Source organism: Tachyglossus aculeatus, chromosome 7, assembly GCF_015852505.1.
Source record: "Tachyglossus aculeatus isolate mTacAcu1 chromosome 7, mTacAcu1.pri, whole genome shotgun sequence".
Lineage (NCBI taxonomy): Eukaryota > Metazoa > Chordata > Mammalia > Monotremata > Tachyglossidae > Tachyglossus > Tachyglossus aculeatus.
In genome coordinates, this window is record NC_052072.1 from 40,012,632 (window position 1) to 40,029,290 (window position 16,659).

General features: G+C 42.8%; 1 non-coding gene across 1 annotated transcript; it reads right to left on the minus strand.

Moving 5' to 3' along the window:
* Nucleotides 1-9,424: 9,424 nt before the first annotated feature.
* Nucleotides 9,425-9,561, minus strand: LOC119931076. Its single transcript, XR_005451940.1, has one exon. It is a non-coding gene; the product is annotated as a small nucleolar RNA SNORA7 (small nucleolar RNA).
* Nucleotides 9,562-16,659: the final 7,098 nt, after the last annotated feature.

Genomic DNA, 16,659 nt, shown 5'->3' on the forward strand with positions numbered 1-16,659 from the left:
AGCAAATCTTTCTTCAGCAAATAGAAAACATATCACCCAGTTCCAACCCACAAACCTGAAGAATCCACGTTTCTAGACTATTAAATTAATATAAATAGACAAGTCTAAGCCTGCTCTGTGACTTTGGGCACGTCAGTTGTCTCATCTGGACCTCAGTTTCCTCATCAGTTAATTTTTTTATGGTATTTGTTAAGCACTTATTATGTTCCAGGCACTGTACTAAGAGCTGAAGTAGATTCAAGCTAATCAGGTTGGACACAGTCCATGTCCCACCTGGGGCTCACAGTCTTAATCCCCATTTTATAGATTAGGTGATTGAGGCACAGAGAAGTGGAGTGACTTGCCCAAAGTCACACAGCAGACAAGCGGCAGAGCTGTGATTAGAACCCAAGTCCCAACTTCCAGACCCATGCTTTATCTACTAGGCCATGCCCCTTCCCATGAAATAGTGGTTAGATACCCATTCTCCCTCCTCCACAGACCACGAGCCCCATGTGGAACAGGAACTACTCCAGGACTTAGCACAGTTTTTGGCACATATTAAGTGCTTCACAAATACATTGTTATTAATCATCGGTACTATTATTCATGGAAAAATCACAGTATTGATACAATGCTCTGGTCACATTGGTGGTAAATGGGGCCTGAACAAAGAAGTCTTCACTTGTTCTCTACAATGTCCCGCACTCCTACCCACCAACTTGCTGATTGCTCCCCATGCACTTTCATTCATTCATTCGTATTTATTAAGCACTTACTGTGTGCGGAGCACTGTACTAAGCACTTGGGCTCACAGTCTAGGAGGGGGAGACAGACAACAAAACAAAACATATCTTATGAACTTATCATATCCTGCTTTAACTACTGCATCAGCCTCCTTGCTGAACACCTTGCTTCCAACACCTTTTCCCTCAAGTCTGCTGCCTGATTCCTTTTTGTTAAAATAGTCATTTACATATCTCTCTCAACTCCTCAAAATTCTCCAGTGGTTGCTCACCCATCTCTATATCATTCAGTGGTAGTTATTGAGCATTTTCTATGTGCAGAGAACAGTACTAAATACTTGGAAAAGTACACTGCATCTGAGTTGGCAGATGTGATCCCTTCCCACAGCTTACAGCTACATTAAATGGGAATTCCTCACTATAAGCTTTAGGACACTCATTCCTAACCTCTCTCTTCTCCCATTGCAACCCAGCCCACAGGCTTAGTTCCTCCTAACACCAACCTTCTTACTGCCCCTTGATTTCATCTCTCACCATCAACTGCTTTCTCAAGCCCTTCTTTCCACCTGAAACTACCGAAGCTACATGGGGTGAAGCAAGGCAGTGGAAGGTGCAGAGTACAGATGAAAATGGGCTTCAAGTGGCCTGTGCAAGTAGGATTGAAGGAGCAGGGGTCCATGCATTTGGTAGAGGAGAAACCTGAGCAGCCAGATGCCTGAGGCACAGGAATCTGTGAATCAAAGGATTGGGGTTCCAGGGAACAACAGTTAATGTACTTGCTAGGCATTTTTTTCAGTATCTATTCCTCAGTCCAACTATTTTGCTTGTACCAATGAATTTCACATAGACATCTGGGAATCCCCACTCTAAATAATCAAAGATAAACAGGGCTGCCTCCTATTAATTTATCAATGCTAGAGAGGCAGCAAGGCCTAGTGGCAAGATAATGGGCCTGAAAGTCAGAGGACCTGGGTTCTAATTCTGACTCTGCCACTTGTCTGCTGTGTGACAGTGGAAAAATCACTTCATTTATCCAAGCCATAGCCTCCTCATCTTTAAAGTGGGGATGAAATCCTACTTCCTCCTAACTAGACTTTGAGCTCCATGAGGAACCAAGACTGTGTCCAATCTAGATGACACTATATTTACGCCAGTGCTTAGACCAGTCCTTGGCACATAGTAAACGCTTAACAAATACCACAATTAGAATAAGTACCTTTCTAAGACCCTTGCTGTTGGTTACTAAATTCTAAATCCCCCTATTGTCTGGTAATTTTTTTTATTGTATTTGCTAAGTGCTGGGGTAGATACAAGCTAACCAGGTTGGACACAGTCCTTTTCCGAAATGGGGCTCATAGTCTTAATCCCCATTTTACAAATGAGGTAACAGTCCCAGAGAAGTTAAGTGACTTCCCCAAGGTCACTGATCAGGTATGTGGCGGGGCTGGGATTAAAACCCGGGTCATAACTCCCAGGCCTGTGCTGTATTCACTAGCCCATGCTGCTTTTCTCTAGATTTGTGATATAGAATGTATTTCTCTTTTCTAAGCTTCTGCCCTTCTCCACCAAGATAGTGAGCCTCTTGTGGGACAGGATGCATGTCTGAATTAACTATATTCTATTCATTCCAATGCTTAATATTGTGCTCTGCACAAAACAAGCGCTCAATGCATATAGTGTTTACTTCATCAACATGTCTTCCTTTTACCAAGTCCCCTCCTTAGATACCTGTGGTGAGCAAGAGTTACTCCATCTTGTCTCGAAAAAGATTATTTGACCCCAGGAGCAACAAGACTGAAGGAAGAATTGGAGGAGAAACTATATTTTCTTTCTGAGAAGTTTTGAGGACCTGAATTGTTGGAGGGAAATTGAATTGTTTTGCAGAGGGACTTGAGGAGGAGCTAAACTGCTCTTCCGGGGTGTCTGCAGGTGTAAGCACAGGGGAGAGGCTGATGCCCTCCACCCTACCCTCCCTGCTTACTCAGTAAGAAGGAAGACAGCAGGCAATCCTGAGCATCCAAAGCTGTGCGACCCCTCCTGAAACAATGGATAAAAATGAGTAAGGACTGATCCCCCATTCTCAAGTGGCAAAAAAACCTAAACAAAGACACCTGCAGTGTGGCCTCAGTGAAATTACCTAAGCCATACACTGAGACACCTAATGCAGCTGCGGCCAAACCACCTAACACTTGAACCAGGACAACAAGCTGCGGGACTTCGGACTCTTTGAATGCCTCCAACATGGAATCATCTTCATAGAAAGACTTGGGGAAAGTTAGTTGGATTGATAACTATAGGTGTTGTAGTGTGTATGTGTGTGTGTGTGTGTGTGTGTGTGTGTGTGTGTGTGTGTGCGTGCATGCACCTAACCCCCGTTTTTAGTGGGTTAAGTATGAAATAAAACTTTCCAGACACAGTGGAGGTTTCGTTTCACTTTTGGATCTTGTCATTGAGCATCTGAATTTAAAAGGGAAGACAATCCCTTGGGAACTGCTCATAAGTTGAGCACCTGAATTTGGAGGGCATCAAATCCCTGTTGTAGGGTTCGTAGGTCGAGTGCTGAAACTAACAGGGGAGGCAATCCCCAATGATAGACTCATGACAGTACCAACTTTTCATTTGGGGAGGAGAGGCAAAGCTTGCAGGTAGGGCTTCCAGAGAGCAGCAGGAAAGTCAATTAATGGTCACTTCAGCAGGAGCATGAACTACTGGTCTCAGGCAGTAAGTAATCCAGGCTCCTGAGGGAAGAGAACCTTCTCAGGGTTGCACCTGGAGAGTTTCCAGGACATCTCAGTTAATCAATCAATCACTTTAGAGTGCTTACTGTGTGCAGGGCACTGTGTTAAGTGCTTGGGAGAACACAACAAATACATTTCCTGCCCACAGTGAGTCAGTGTGGGCTAAGACAGATATTAACATAACCTATGGAATGGCGAGGCAGCAGCAAGTGGCAGCACCAACAGTGCTCCATTTGCTGCTGACATAATAACAATAATAATAATAATAATAATGGTATTTGTTAAGCGCTTACTATGTGCAAAGCACTGTTCTAAGCGCTGGGATACAAGGTGATAAGGTTGTCCTATGTAGGGCTCACAGTCTTAATCCCCATTTTACAGATGAGGGAACTGAGGCACAGAAAAGTTAAGTGACTTGCCCAAAGTCACACAACTGACAATTGGCGGAGCCGGAATTTGAACCCATGACCTCTGACTCTAAAGCCCGTGCTCCTTCCACTGAGCCACGCTGCTTCTCTGAGGAAGCAGTCCGGCACTGAGTCTTTGGGGAGAAAACAAGAGCACTGTGGTCAAGAGGCTCATCATCCTTATGGGGTGAACACTCGGTACACACAGCTGCGCAGCTTTGCCAGATACTATAAAAGAGCTTCATAAATCATGAGGCCCAAGGCCACCATCAGGGCCTTTCCCTAACTCCTTCCTGCCTCTTGCCTTTCCCCACTAACAGAGAAGTCTGGTTGCTTCCTCTTTGCCCTTCACCATCTCTTTCCCTGCCAGCTGCATTTCTGAGCCACAGAAGCACACAATGCCAGTCTGTACAGGACAACTAATGTCTTCTGAGATTTTTTTCCTCTAGAAATACTTTTGACCCCAATAAGTACAGCACATAAGAGACATACCAAATCCATTTAAAAAAGTCAAGATGAAGAGTTTACTAGAGAAAAGAAATTCAAAGACCATTAACAAGATATAACTTTCACCCCTTTAACTGCCAATGAGAGTCCCATCAGCTGGAGACTGTAGCAAACCCTTATGCAGAAAGACTAGTAATTACATAAAAAGCAGGCAGGGATGGGGGTGGAGGAGAAATTTGATTCCATTATCCAGCTGTCATTTTGTACCACGCCTGTCGAGGCAGGAACCCAGTAGACTTCCCTTGGTGAGGAAAGGAAAAGAAGTTGCTATTTAATTAAAAAGATATGAAGCCCAGGGAATGAGTGTGTGTGAGCAGCATGTAAGCAGCCACATGTTTCTATACCAAGTCTATCTTCCTTGCCTGTGCTTTCTGAGATAGCATTCTACCTGGGAAGCCAGTTTGAATGGTAGATAATTGGATAATGCTACATACATATGTAAAAATTCCTTCTTGATACTTGCCTGGATTATCGTCCCATTTGGAACATCTGTTTTATTAAACCTGTATCATAGTGCAATGTTTCCATCTCCATTTCTTTCCAGATACCATTCGTTAGTATTCAGTGGTCACCAATCTTTTTTCTTTTTGGATCAGAATAATAACGTTTTGCCAGTCTCTGTGAAAAAAAAAAATAAATATAATTTATTTATTTGAAAACCTTGTAAGAAGGAAGGAGGTGGTTTCACTGACTCTATTAAGGTAATGGAAACAAAGGCAGAGAGATAAAATGATTTTTCTGGAGTTACAAGACAGCAGACCACAATGTATTAAACCAAACAATATGCCAAAATCTTTTAAGTTCTAAAATTTTGACTCTTTCTGGGTAGAGTTTTCTTAGTAATCTTTTTAGATTAATTCTTCATTCAATCATATTTATTGAGCACTTATTGTGTGCAGAGCACTGTATTAAGCACTGGAGAGAGTACAATAGAACAATAAACAAGTACATTCCCTGCCCAAAGAAATCTCACAGTCTAAAGGGGAAAACAGACAATAATATCAAAAAATTAGTATATAATTTATGTGGGCCTGGGTAGGGGGATGAATAAAACAGCAAGTCAGGATGATGCAGGCGGAGTGGGAAAAAAGCAAAGTGGGGCTTAGAATAGCAAAAGTGACTGGCACTAAGAAACTTGGACCTAGACACACACAAACGCACAACCACTGCCCCACCACCACCAAAACCCAGAAGAAAGATGGGAGAGGGCAAGGATTATTACTATTAATGATGATGATGATAATGGTAGTTGTTAAATGCTTCCTATGCACCAGGCACTGAACTAAGCACTGGGGTGGATATAAGCAAATCAAGTTGGACAAACGCCCTGCCCTATGTGGGGCTCACAACCTCAATCCCAATTCTACAGTTGAGATTAAAAAAGACAAGGACAGAGTAGAAGAAGTGAGTCTGGAATAAGGCACAGAGAGGCTAGAATTGTTACAGTGGAGGGGGTTGAGGCCATTCCAAAAGGAGAATGGGATAAGTGTCCTAGAGAGGATTGCAAGATGAGAAATGATGGTGGGTGGAGGGGAAAATTGGCGAAGTGGGAGAGGTAAGCACAAAGATCAAGACATTTTCCTTCGCTGCTCTGAATTCTACAATTTCCACTTCTAACATGACCATCAGGGCCAGAGTGAGGGTCTCTAATAATAATAATATTTATGGTATTTGTTAAGCACTATGTGCCAAGCACTGGGGTAGATACAAGTTAATCAGGTTGGACACAGTCATCATCATCATCAATCGTATTTATTGAGCGCTTACTATGTGCAGAGCACTGTACTAAGCGTTTGGGAAGTACAAATTGGCAACATATAGAGACAGTCCCTACCCAACAGCGGGCTCACAGTCTAAAAGGGGGAGACAGAGAACAAAACCAAACATACTAACAAAATAAAATAAATAGAATAGATATGTACAAGTAAAATAAATAGAGTAATAAATATGTACAAACATATATACATATATACAGGTGCTGTGGGGAAGGGAAGGAGGTAAGATGAGGGGGATGGAGAGGGGGACGAGGGGGAGAGGAAGGAAGGGGCTCAGTCTGGGAAGGCCTCCTGGAGGAGGTGAGCTCTCATCAGGGCCTTGAAGGGAGGAAGAGAGCTAGCTTGGCGGATGGGCAGAGGGAGGGCATTCCAGGCCCTGGGGATGACGTGGGCCGGGGGTCGATGGCGGGACAGGTGAGAACGAGGGACGGTGAGGAGATTAGCGGCAGAGGAGTGATCAGATCACTATTCCTGTTCCACATGAGACTCACACTCTTATCCCCATTTTACAGATGAGGCAACAGACACAGAGAAGTACCTTGCCCAAGGTCACACAGCAGACATGTGGTAGAGGCAGGATTAGAACTCAGGTCCTGACTCCCAGGCCTACGCTGTATCCACTAAGCCATGCTGCTTCTCATACGGTTGCTACCAGTGCCGGCCACCCCAGAGCCACCCTTGATCAAGATGGAATGGAGGTTTCTGCAGTAACAGTGGGTTGGGCAATTGAGAGAAAGGTAAGGACTGACCCTTTTACAGATACTATTGCAATGGACCTGACCCCTCAGGGGGGACACTTAAGGGCAGAGGAGGGCAAGCTGAACTGCACCTCGGTATATTTTAGCCGTTAGCTAAGTTACACTCAGGAAGGATCAATGAGCCTATGAGAGCTCACGATAGTGGCTAAAACCATGGTACTTCACCTTGTGACTATTTAGACTTTTAGATTGTGAGCCCCATGAGAGACAGGAACCAACTATGTGGGAATTCCCACCTGTATATCAATCAATTGTATTTATTGAGCGCTTACTGTGTGCAGATCACTCTACTGAGCGCTTGGGAAGTACAAGTTGGCAACATATAGAGACAGTCCCTACCCAACAGTGGGCTCACAGTCTAAAAGGGGGAGACAGAGAACAAAACCAAACATACTCCCTTCAAAGCCCTACTGAGAGCTCACCTCCTCCAGGAGGCCTTCCCAGACTGAGCCCCCTCCTTCCTCTCCCCATCCCTCCACCCTACCTCTTTCCCCTCCCCACAGCACCTGTATATATGTTTGTACAGGTTTATTACTCTATTTTGTTTGTACATATTTACTATTCTATTTATCTTATTTTGTTTATATATTTTGTTTTGTTGTCTGTCTCCCCCTTCTAGACTGTGAGCCCATTGTTGGGTAGAGACCGTCTCTATATGTTGCCAACTTGTACTTCCCAAGCACTTAGTACAGTGCTCTGCACACAGCAAGCAATCAGTAAATACGATTGAATGAATGAATGAATCTCTCACCTAAATTACCATTGACAGCCACTCAATAGTGACCCACATAAAATGAAGTGGGGCTTCCTGGATTGAAATTCCTTAGCATAATGTTTCGTGTGTTAAGGTTATTTCTGCTATCTCTTATTTGCAAAAGATTGTGGCCAGGATCACTAAAACAATCAATGGTATTTATTGAGTGCTCACTATGTGCAGAACATTGTACTAAGTGGTTGGGAGAGTACAATACACTTGATAGACATTCCCTGCCCATAAGGAGCTTTAAGTCTAGATAGGCAGACAGGCCCCTTTCTAGACACATATTACGGATGTGTTTGAAAATGCTGTGGGTCTGGGGGGGTGGGGGTGAATACCAAGTGCTAAACTATAATCCAAAAGAATAATAATGGTATTTGTGAGTGCTTACTATGTGCCGAGCACTGTTGTAAGCCCTGAATAATGGTATCTGTTAAGCACTTACTATGTGCCAGGCACTGTACTGAGCCCTGGGGTGGATACAAGATAATCAGGTTAGACACAGTCCTGTCCCACTGGAGCTCACAGTCTCAATCCCCGTTTTACGGATGAGGGAACTGAGTTCCAGAGAAGTCAAGTGATTCCCTCAAGGTCACACAGCAGACAAGTGGCAGAGGCGGGATTAGAACCCATGACCTTCTGATTCCCAGACCCCTGCTCTAGCCACTACACCAAGAGTCTTAAGGGTCAGATCAGAGTCACATAAGATGACATTTGGCCAATGGGACCCTTCTAGACAGAAGCCTTAGTTTCTAGGAACAAAGCCTTCCATGATGCGGCAGTAAGTAGCCCCCGATCACCTTTTCCCCCCGGCTTCCCTTCAACCCATACACAAGACCAGCCAGAGTTGAATGTACCATTCCTACTTTTCCTAAGAAGCAACACACCAAAATTTTAATAATGTAACCGATTTTTCTAAGCGGAAGTAATGATTTTTTAAAAAGTAATATTATAATTCTAGCATTGCATTTACACCACTGAGAAACCTATTTAAGAAAACAGTGCAATCTTTTTATATTCTTCTGCAATCTCACACATTACAGTAACAACCCCCACCCACTTCTGAAGGCTGTAAAATTAGGACTTTGGTTTACAATTATCTTTCAGATACATACATACTACCAATGAAATTGTCTATTGCAAAACATGATTCATATGAGGAAAGAAAAAACAAATCAATAAAGTGGATTGATGTAAGAAGAATGAAAAAGAATCCAATAATGGAAGCATGAGCTGCAATGTAATCCCATTTGTAATATCTATAATTCAAGATTATACTGAAAGCATGCTCAAAAATGTACAATCCCCACTAGCACTATCAGATATTATTGTGCTCGTTTTTAATTTTCTAAATGACAAAGGACTAAAATTGCTGTTATTTCTTTACAGGGAAAGGAGGGTAATTTTGTGGATTAATTCCTTGAGAATTACTCAGGAGTGATTAGGTCATTTTGAGTGGTTCACTCACTCTTGCAGGCTTCTTAGGGTATAGTTCACTGTACCAAAGCAGTAATGGTTGCTTTGTTGTTGTGGTTGTCTTATGTTGTCGAGTCATGTCTGACCCATAGCAGCACCATGGACATATCTCCCCAAGAACGCCCCACTTCCATCTGCAATCGTTCTGGTAGTGGATCCATAGATTTTACTTAGAAAAAAATATGAACGTGGTTTACCATTGCTTCCTTCCACGCAATAAATCTGAGTCTTTTCCCTCAACTCTCTCCCATGCCTCTGCTGCCCAACACAGGTGAGTTTTTACTTGTAGCATATTGCCTTCCACTTGCTAGCCACTGCCCAGCTAGGAATGGAATGGATAGGCCTCTGCCTGACTCTCCCTCCCATAGTCGAGACTGGTAGAGTACTGGAAACTCTCCAGATGCAATCCTTAGAGGAAAAGGGGTGCTATAGAGTCCATTAAATCCAATTTTCCCCTCTTTTTCAGTCTTCACTGGCAACAGAACTAGTCAGTGGGTTTCCTAAAATCATTTTTCAAATATAGAGCTGTCCTATGGGATTTAAAGCTGAGTGTAAGGACAGTGACAATTTAGGTGTGCGCATGTGGACAATAAGACTGTTACCTGGACGTCAATGCTTTCCACATTGTGTGGAGACAAAGATGTTCTCTAGCTGCACACAAACGTATTGGCTATTCAAATGCCTTATGCTATTTTTCTTTGTGGTGGTGAGGGGCTGGAGGCAAAGGAGAGAGGGGGCCCCAATCTTCTCAAAATCTCTGATCTCCTAGGACTTCAACACCCCAAGCAGCTTCTTTTTGGATATTTTACTGTCAAGTACTCCCCATACTTGACTTGCTTCACTGCTGGTAAACTGACCTCATGGCTTGTGATCCTGCCTTGCTGTAAAATATTAAATATAAAACACAAGGACCACCGAAGCTGATATTCATGAAATGCTCTAGGAGTTGGATGGAACTGTGATAAGTCCAAATCTTACAGGAATACAGAAGTTAGACACTACAATTGCTCTAAGGAGTTTCAGTTCGGACTGAGGCTTGATGTCAATTTGCTGCCAGATTCCCAGAGGATATGCAGGCCCCTTTGTCTACCTGTACATCATCTTACTGTAGGCTGCCAAGGTGACAAAACTCAGGGTCAGTGATTCAATTCTGTGTTGCCAAAGGAAATTCTTGGTGATGTGAAGGATTTGTCAGGGTCATGTTGCTACAAGGCTGATTGCCAAATAAGTGGCCTCTGCTTATTCTGAAAACCAGTTCACAATTATTAAATCAATGGTATTTATTCAGTGCTTACTGTGTGCAGAGCACTGTTCTAAGCACTTAATTACATGTACACCTCTTTTGCAGGGGTTGACAAGATCTAGCTATAGGACCACAACTGGCACACTAATTGATCCACTCTGGACTCGAGGTCATATCCTTGCAATGGCAAGTCACAACTTCTTTATGTCTCAGTTCCTTCACTTGCAAAATGGGGATTCATTACCTGTTCTCCCTCCTACTTGGAATGTGAGTCCCATGTGGGACTTGATTATCTCATTTCTTCCCAGCACTTAGCACAGTGTCTGGCATATTAGTAAGCTCTTAAGTATTATTATTGTTACTTTTGAACATAGTGGGTCCTAGCTGGTTCCAATCCCAGCAAGCTCTGGCAATTATTAACCCCATACACATTAATGGATAGTTTAGAGCCAGTCAGGAGTCACCACAGGCCATATACCCCCTTTTCTTCTTCCTCCTCTCAGTAATTTATTTTAATGTCTTCTCCCCTGATATAAGCTCTTTGGCCAGGGGGATCAAGCCTAGTAATTCTGCTATACTCTCCCAAGCACTTAATCAAATGCTCTGCTCATAGTAGGTGCTCAATAAATACTACTGACTGATTAAACCAATACACCTCCCCCAATTCCACACTGCTCTTTCAGGTGACGGCCAGGATGAGTTTGTGTTTCCAGCACTTAACCCCTATGTGAGGTTAGGAAAGAGGTCCTCTGGTTGAAATAATTGCCCATTGGTGTTCTAAAGCATAGGTACCAACATAAAGGCATGTCTTACTCTGATTCAAGGACTTTTGAAGCTGCTCTTAGCCTACCCAGAGGGGAAGGATCCCCTCCCGACAGCACCTGTATATAGGTTTGTACAGATTTATTACTCTATTTATTTTACTTGTACATATTTACTATTCCATTTATTTTGTTAACGATGTGCATCTAGCATTATTTCTGTTCTGTTCTCTACCTACCCTTCCTGTTCTCTATCTATTATTTCCTTCTGTTCTCTATCTACACTCACTCCCTTGGTGAACTCATTTGCTCCCAGGGCTTCAAATATTATCTCTACGCTGATAACACCCAAATCTACATCTCTGCCCCTGCTCTCTCTCCCTCCCTTCAGGCTCGGGTCTCCTCCTGCCTTCATGACATCTCCATCTGGATGTCTGCCCACCATCTAAAACTCAATATGTCCAAGACTGAACTCCTTATATTCCCTCCCAAACCCTGCCCTCGCCCTGACTTTCCTGTCACTGTTGATGGCACTACCACTCTTCCTTGGTGTCGTCCTCGATTCTGCTCTCTCGTTCACCCCTCACATCCAATCTGTCACGAAAACCTGCTGCTCTCACCTCCACAACATCACCAAGATCCACCCTTTCCTCTCCATCCAAACTGCGACCCTACTGGTTCAATCTCTCATCCTATCCCGACTAGATTACTGCATCAGCCTCCTCTCCGATCTCCCATCCTCCTGCCTCTTCCCACTTCAATCTATACTTCACACTGCTGCCCGGATCATCTCTGTGCAGAAACACCCTGGGCATGTTACTCCCCTCCTCAAAAGTCTCCAGTGGCTACTGATCAACCTACGCATCAGGCAGAAACTCCTCACTCTCGGCTTCCAGGCTGTCCATCACCTCGCCCCCTCCTACCTCACCTCCCTTCTTTCCTTCTACAGCCCAGCCCGCACCCTCCACTCTTCTGCTGCTAACCTCCTCACTGTGCCTCGTTCTCACCTGTCCCGCCATCGCCCACTGAGCCATGTCCTCCCCCTGGCCTGGAATGTCCTCCCTCAGCACATCTGCCAAGCTAGCTCTCTTCCTCCCTTCAAAGCCCTACTGAGAGCTCACCTCCTCCAGGAGGCCTTCCCAGATTGAGCCCCCCATTCCTCTCCCCCTCCACATCCCTCCACCCTCCCTCCTTCCCCTCCCCACAACACCCGTATATATGTTTGTACAGATTTATTACTCTATTTTAGTTGTACATATTTACCATTCTACTTATTTTATTTTGTTAATATGTTTTGTTGTCTGTCTCCCCCTTCTAGATAGACTGTGAGCCCATTGTTGGGTAGGGACCGTCTGTATATCTTGCCAACATGTACTTCCCAAGCACTTAGTACAGTGCTCTGCACACAGTAAGCTCTCAATAAATATGATTGAATGAATGAATTTCTATCTATTCTGATGACTTGACCGCTGTCCACATGTTTTGTTGTCTGTCTCCCCCTTCTAGACTGTGAACCCATTGTTGGGTAGGGACCGTCTCTATATGTTGCCAACTTGTACTTCCCAAGAGCTTAGTACAGTGCTCTGCACACAGTAAGTGCTCAAATACGATTGAATGAATGATTCTCTGTAGTTTAGTAATACCAAGCCTAAAACACAAACCTGTCTTACTCCATTGGCGATTAACCGGTAGTATTTATTGAGCATCTACTGTGGGCAATTACCATCTTCAAAAAGTACAACAGAGACAGAAGAAACTATCCCAATACTCAAGGAATTGTGTCTACCAATTCTGTTATACTGAACTCTCCCAAATACTTTGTACAGTGCTGTGCACACAGTAAGTGCTCAATAAATATGACTGATCAGGGAGCTTACAATCAAATGAGAGAAGTGATGAGGGGAAGAATCAGGCAAGACCACTCAAATTCCAAAAGTGTTAGCCAGGGTCATCATGAGGTAATTTTATGATCTTGATAGGATTTTCAAACCCAGGCCATTTTTTAGTAATTGCCAGAGTCCAAGTCTATGTCAGATGGCTTTCCAAGGGTCTTGGTGTTGTTTCCTGAATTTCTACTGACTCTGATATAGTAATTATAATAATAATAACAACAACAACAATAATGGTATTTGTTAAGTGCTTACTACGTGCCAGGCATGGTTCTAAGTGCTGGGGTAGATAAAAGATAATATAGTTTGACTACTCCCTGTCCCACACAGAGCTCACAGTTTTATTCCCCATTTTACAGATGAGTAAACTGAGGCACAGAGAAGTTGTGCCTTGCCTAAGGTTATACAGCAAACAAGTGGCCGGGTCAGGATTAGAACCCAGGTCCTTCTGAGTCCCAGGCCTATGCTCTATCCACCATCCCAAGCTGTTTCTCTTCAGTTGTGTAACCAAAATCACTTCTGCTGTGCCCCTCTGCAGTATGAAGCCAAACTGATTCTGGTAGAACCTGAATAACAATGCTCTCTGGTGGTAGTAGTAATAACAATATTTATTAAGCACTTACTGTGTGCAGAACACTGTACTAAGTACTGGGAAAGAATACCTAGATTATAATTAGACATGGTCCTTGCCTCTGAGGAGGCTCACAATCTAACAATAAAAAGAGGAAGAAGGGATAGGTAATAGACCCATAGAGAGAGATGAAAGAAAAACATTAAAACAGCACAAAGACAAAAACAAAGATGAGTAGGGCGCTGTGGCTAGAGGAGCAGAATTTCACTCTCCTCACAGCTTAGAGTTCACAGTCACCACCACAGCCAAAGGTTTTATGGAGGCAGTGCCAGGCTGTGGTTCCTTGCCTAGCTGATCAAAGATTCTCTGCTTAGAATCTTACCAGAAACAGAGAGAGCCACCGTGGATTTTTAATTATGAAAGATTGGAACATAGTAACCCACAAGGCCATGGGATTGTTCTTTCCCAAGTGCTTAGTTCAGTGCTTTGCACATAGTAAGCGCTTAATAAGTACGATTGAATGAAAGTGCCAGTGTTGTGAACAATTCTCTCTGCCAGTCACTGATGTCATCAGTAAGGTTTAAGGTTCCTCTACTAGATTTTTGGTCAAACCATTGCATGAGGTGAGGCTGGAAAAAAATATTTTTCAGAGGTGGAATATCAAAATATCTCCTTTAAGAGAAACAAGTTGGCTCAGAGACTAAATGAAGAGGAGAAATGGAGAATTCAAGCTTTCAAGTGCCAGCTCTATCTCTAACGGAATATCCTTAAACATGTCCTGCCATCATTCTCTCCTTTGGTAATATGGAGTCTATGTATTCATATCATCCTATTCCACCCAGTTATGTTGTAATTAAGAAATGACTGCGAACAATTTTTCAAACAGGGTCATAAAAATGCTGACTATTTAAGACACTGATCTTTCATCAACTAGAATGCCTACTGTGAATGACTTTTACTCAGTGCATTCAGATCTTAATTTTAGCTGAACGAACTCTGAAAAGAGAACCTATAACTCTGATCTGTACAATGACACGATACATATGCCACAGAAGAAAATGTAGCTTCAACGAATTAAGGTGTGACTTACATTTTGATAAAAATTTTCAACAATTGAAATTTTAACTATTGTTACCAGCAGGTGGCACTGTATTATTTGAGAAACACCCACTGTGTCTTTGGCTGCAGGTGGTTGTAGTGGTTTTTGATCCATGTTACCCACCATCATTGTTTAAGCCAACCTTTGAAAGTATTGCAGTAAACTATTTATAATAATAATAATAATAATGTTGGCATTTATTAGGCGCTTACTATGTGCAAAGCACTGTTCTAAGCGCTGGGGAGGTTACAAGGTGATCCGGTTGTCCCACGGAGGGCTCACAGTCTTAATCCCCATTTTACAGAGAGGTAACTGAGGCACAGAGAAGTTAAGTGACTTGCCCAGAGTCACACAGCTGATAAGTGGCGGAGCCGGGATTTGAACCCATGACCTCTGACTCCAAAGCCCGTGCTGTTTCCACTGAGCCACGCTGCTTGCCTCAGAAAGTTGAGGTGCTTTTGAAAAAATATATAATGAAATTAGCATCCCAGTGAGGTTAACCAGTGAAGGGGACAAGCAATGACTCTTCAGTGAACTCCAACATCAATCAAATCAAATGTAGCCAGACAGCCTTAATTCATGAGACGTTGTGATCATTCGATACCTGACTTGGCATTTATGAAATAATTTGGGGAGATTTAACTAGCTTCCAAGGGTCTGAATTTAAATTTGTAAATAACTCTTTTCAGTCATCTAAAATGGAGTTATTTGGGCCTGAATTTCCATGTTTAAATTGGTCTCCCTGCTAAGAAAAATGGATGTTCAATTTCCCAACTCCTACACATAAAATAGCTCCAGAATAGGATTACGAGTATAACCAGTGCACGGTAAGTTTTGTCCCTCCTCTTTGACAATGGTTTCCCTGAGCTGTGGTTAAGAACTCTCCCTCAGGTTTACTGGAACTACACTGAATTCATTTCCAAAAACCTGAACTATAATTGCAGATGACATAATCAATCTATCAATCGTATTTATTGAGCGCTTACTGTGTGCAGACATAATGATCTTCCTTAGTTCATGAAAAAGATGCGATTTTCTCTCCTAAGCCTGGCTGGAACAGATTTCATTAGGAATCTGAAAGAGTTTTAGGAGGGATTTTAGATTGTAAATTTAGAGTATCAGTAGCAGACAGAATGGAGTGTGATTGTCTAACTCTCAGTCTGTTACTCAAAATAGGGAAATCAAAATTAGACTAATGGCAGGGTATAAGTGGCCTGATTTGTACTCACATTTATAAAATAATCCAAGAAACAGGGGACAATTTGTTAATCTAATGATATCCTGAATATATTATGTCAGGAGGGTTTACTGTTATATTTTCTCTCCAAAGTGCCTAGTACAGTGCTTTGCACACAGAAAACACTCAGTAAATACCATTAAATGAATGAGTGCTATGAAATCTCTCTGGGTTCTAATTCTGAAAAGGACCACCATGACACGAGAGGATCATTTCTTTGCCACAGATTCGTGGCCTAGTCCTTCAGATCAAGAGAAGCCTGACTTGGTCTTCCATAGAACATCCGAAGTCCTGTTTCACTCCACAAAACACAAAGCTATTTTCAGTCACAGACTTCAATTCTAATACCCTGCAGTTACAGAAGGTTACCTACTCCCTCCTTATCTCTAACACAAAGTGATTCTTGGCTGCAAGCCAGCCTCCTGGAATCAACTGGAGCTTTGGAAAAGAAGCATTTGACAGGGAGAAACTGCTTTTCAAATAATGCTCTCATGGTCAGGTGAACAGCAGGAGTACAGCAGCAGATGATTTTAAATTAATCTATCTACTAGCAGTAACCTCTTTTTATTTTTGTAGTTTCAAAATAACGTATTTAAAATGCAAGCAGAAAGAAGCTCTGTTTGGTCACGGGTCCATTATAGTGGCCTACGTGAAAGTATATGGCCTGAAATCTCATTGTGGGCAGGGAGTATGTCTGCTTATGGTTGTATTGTACT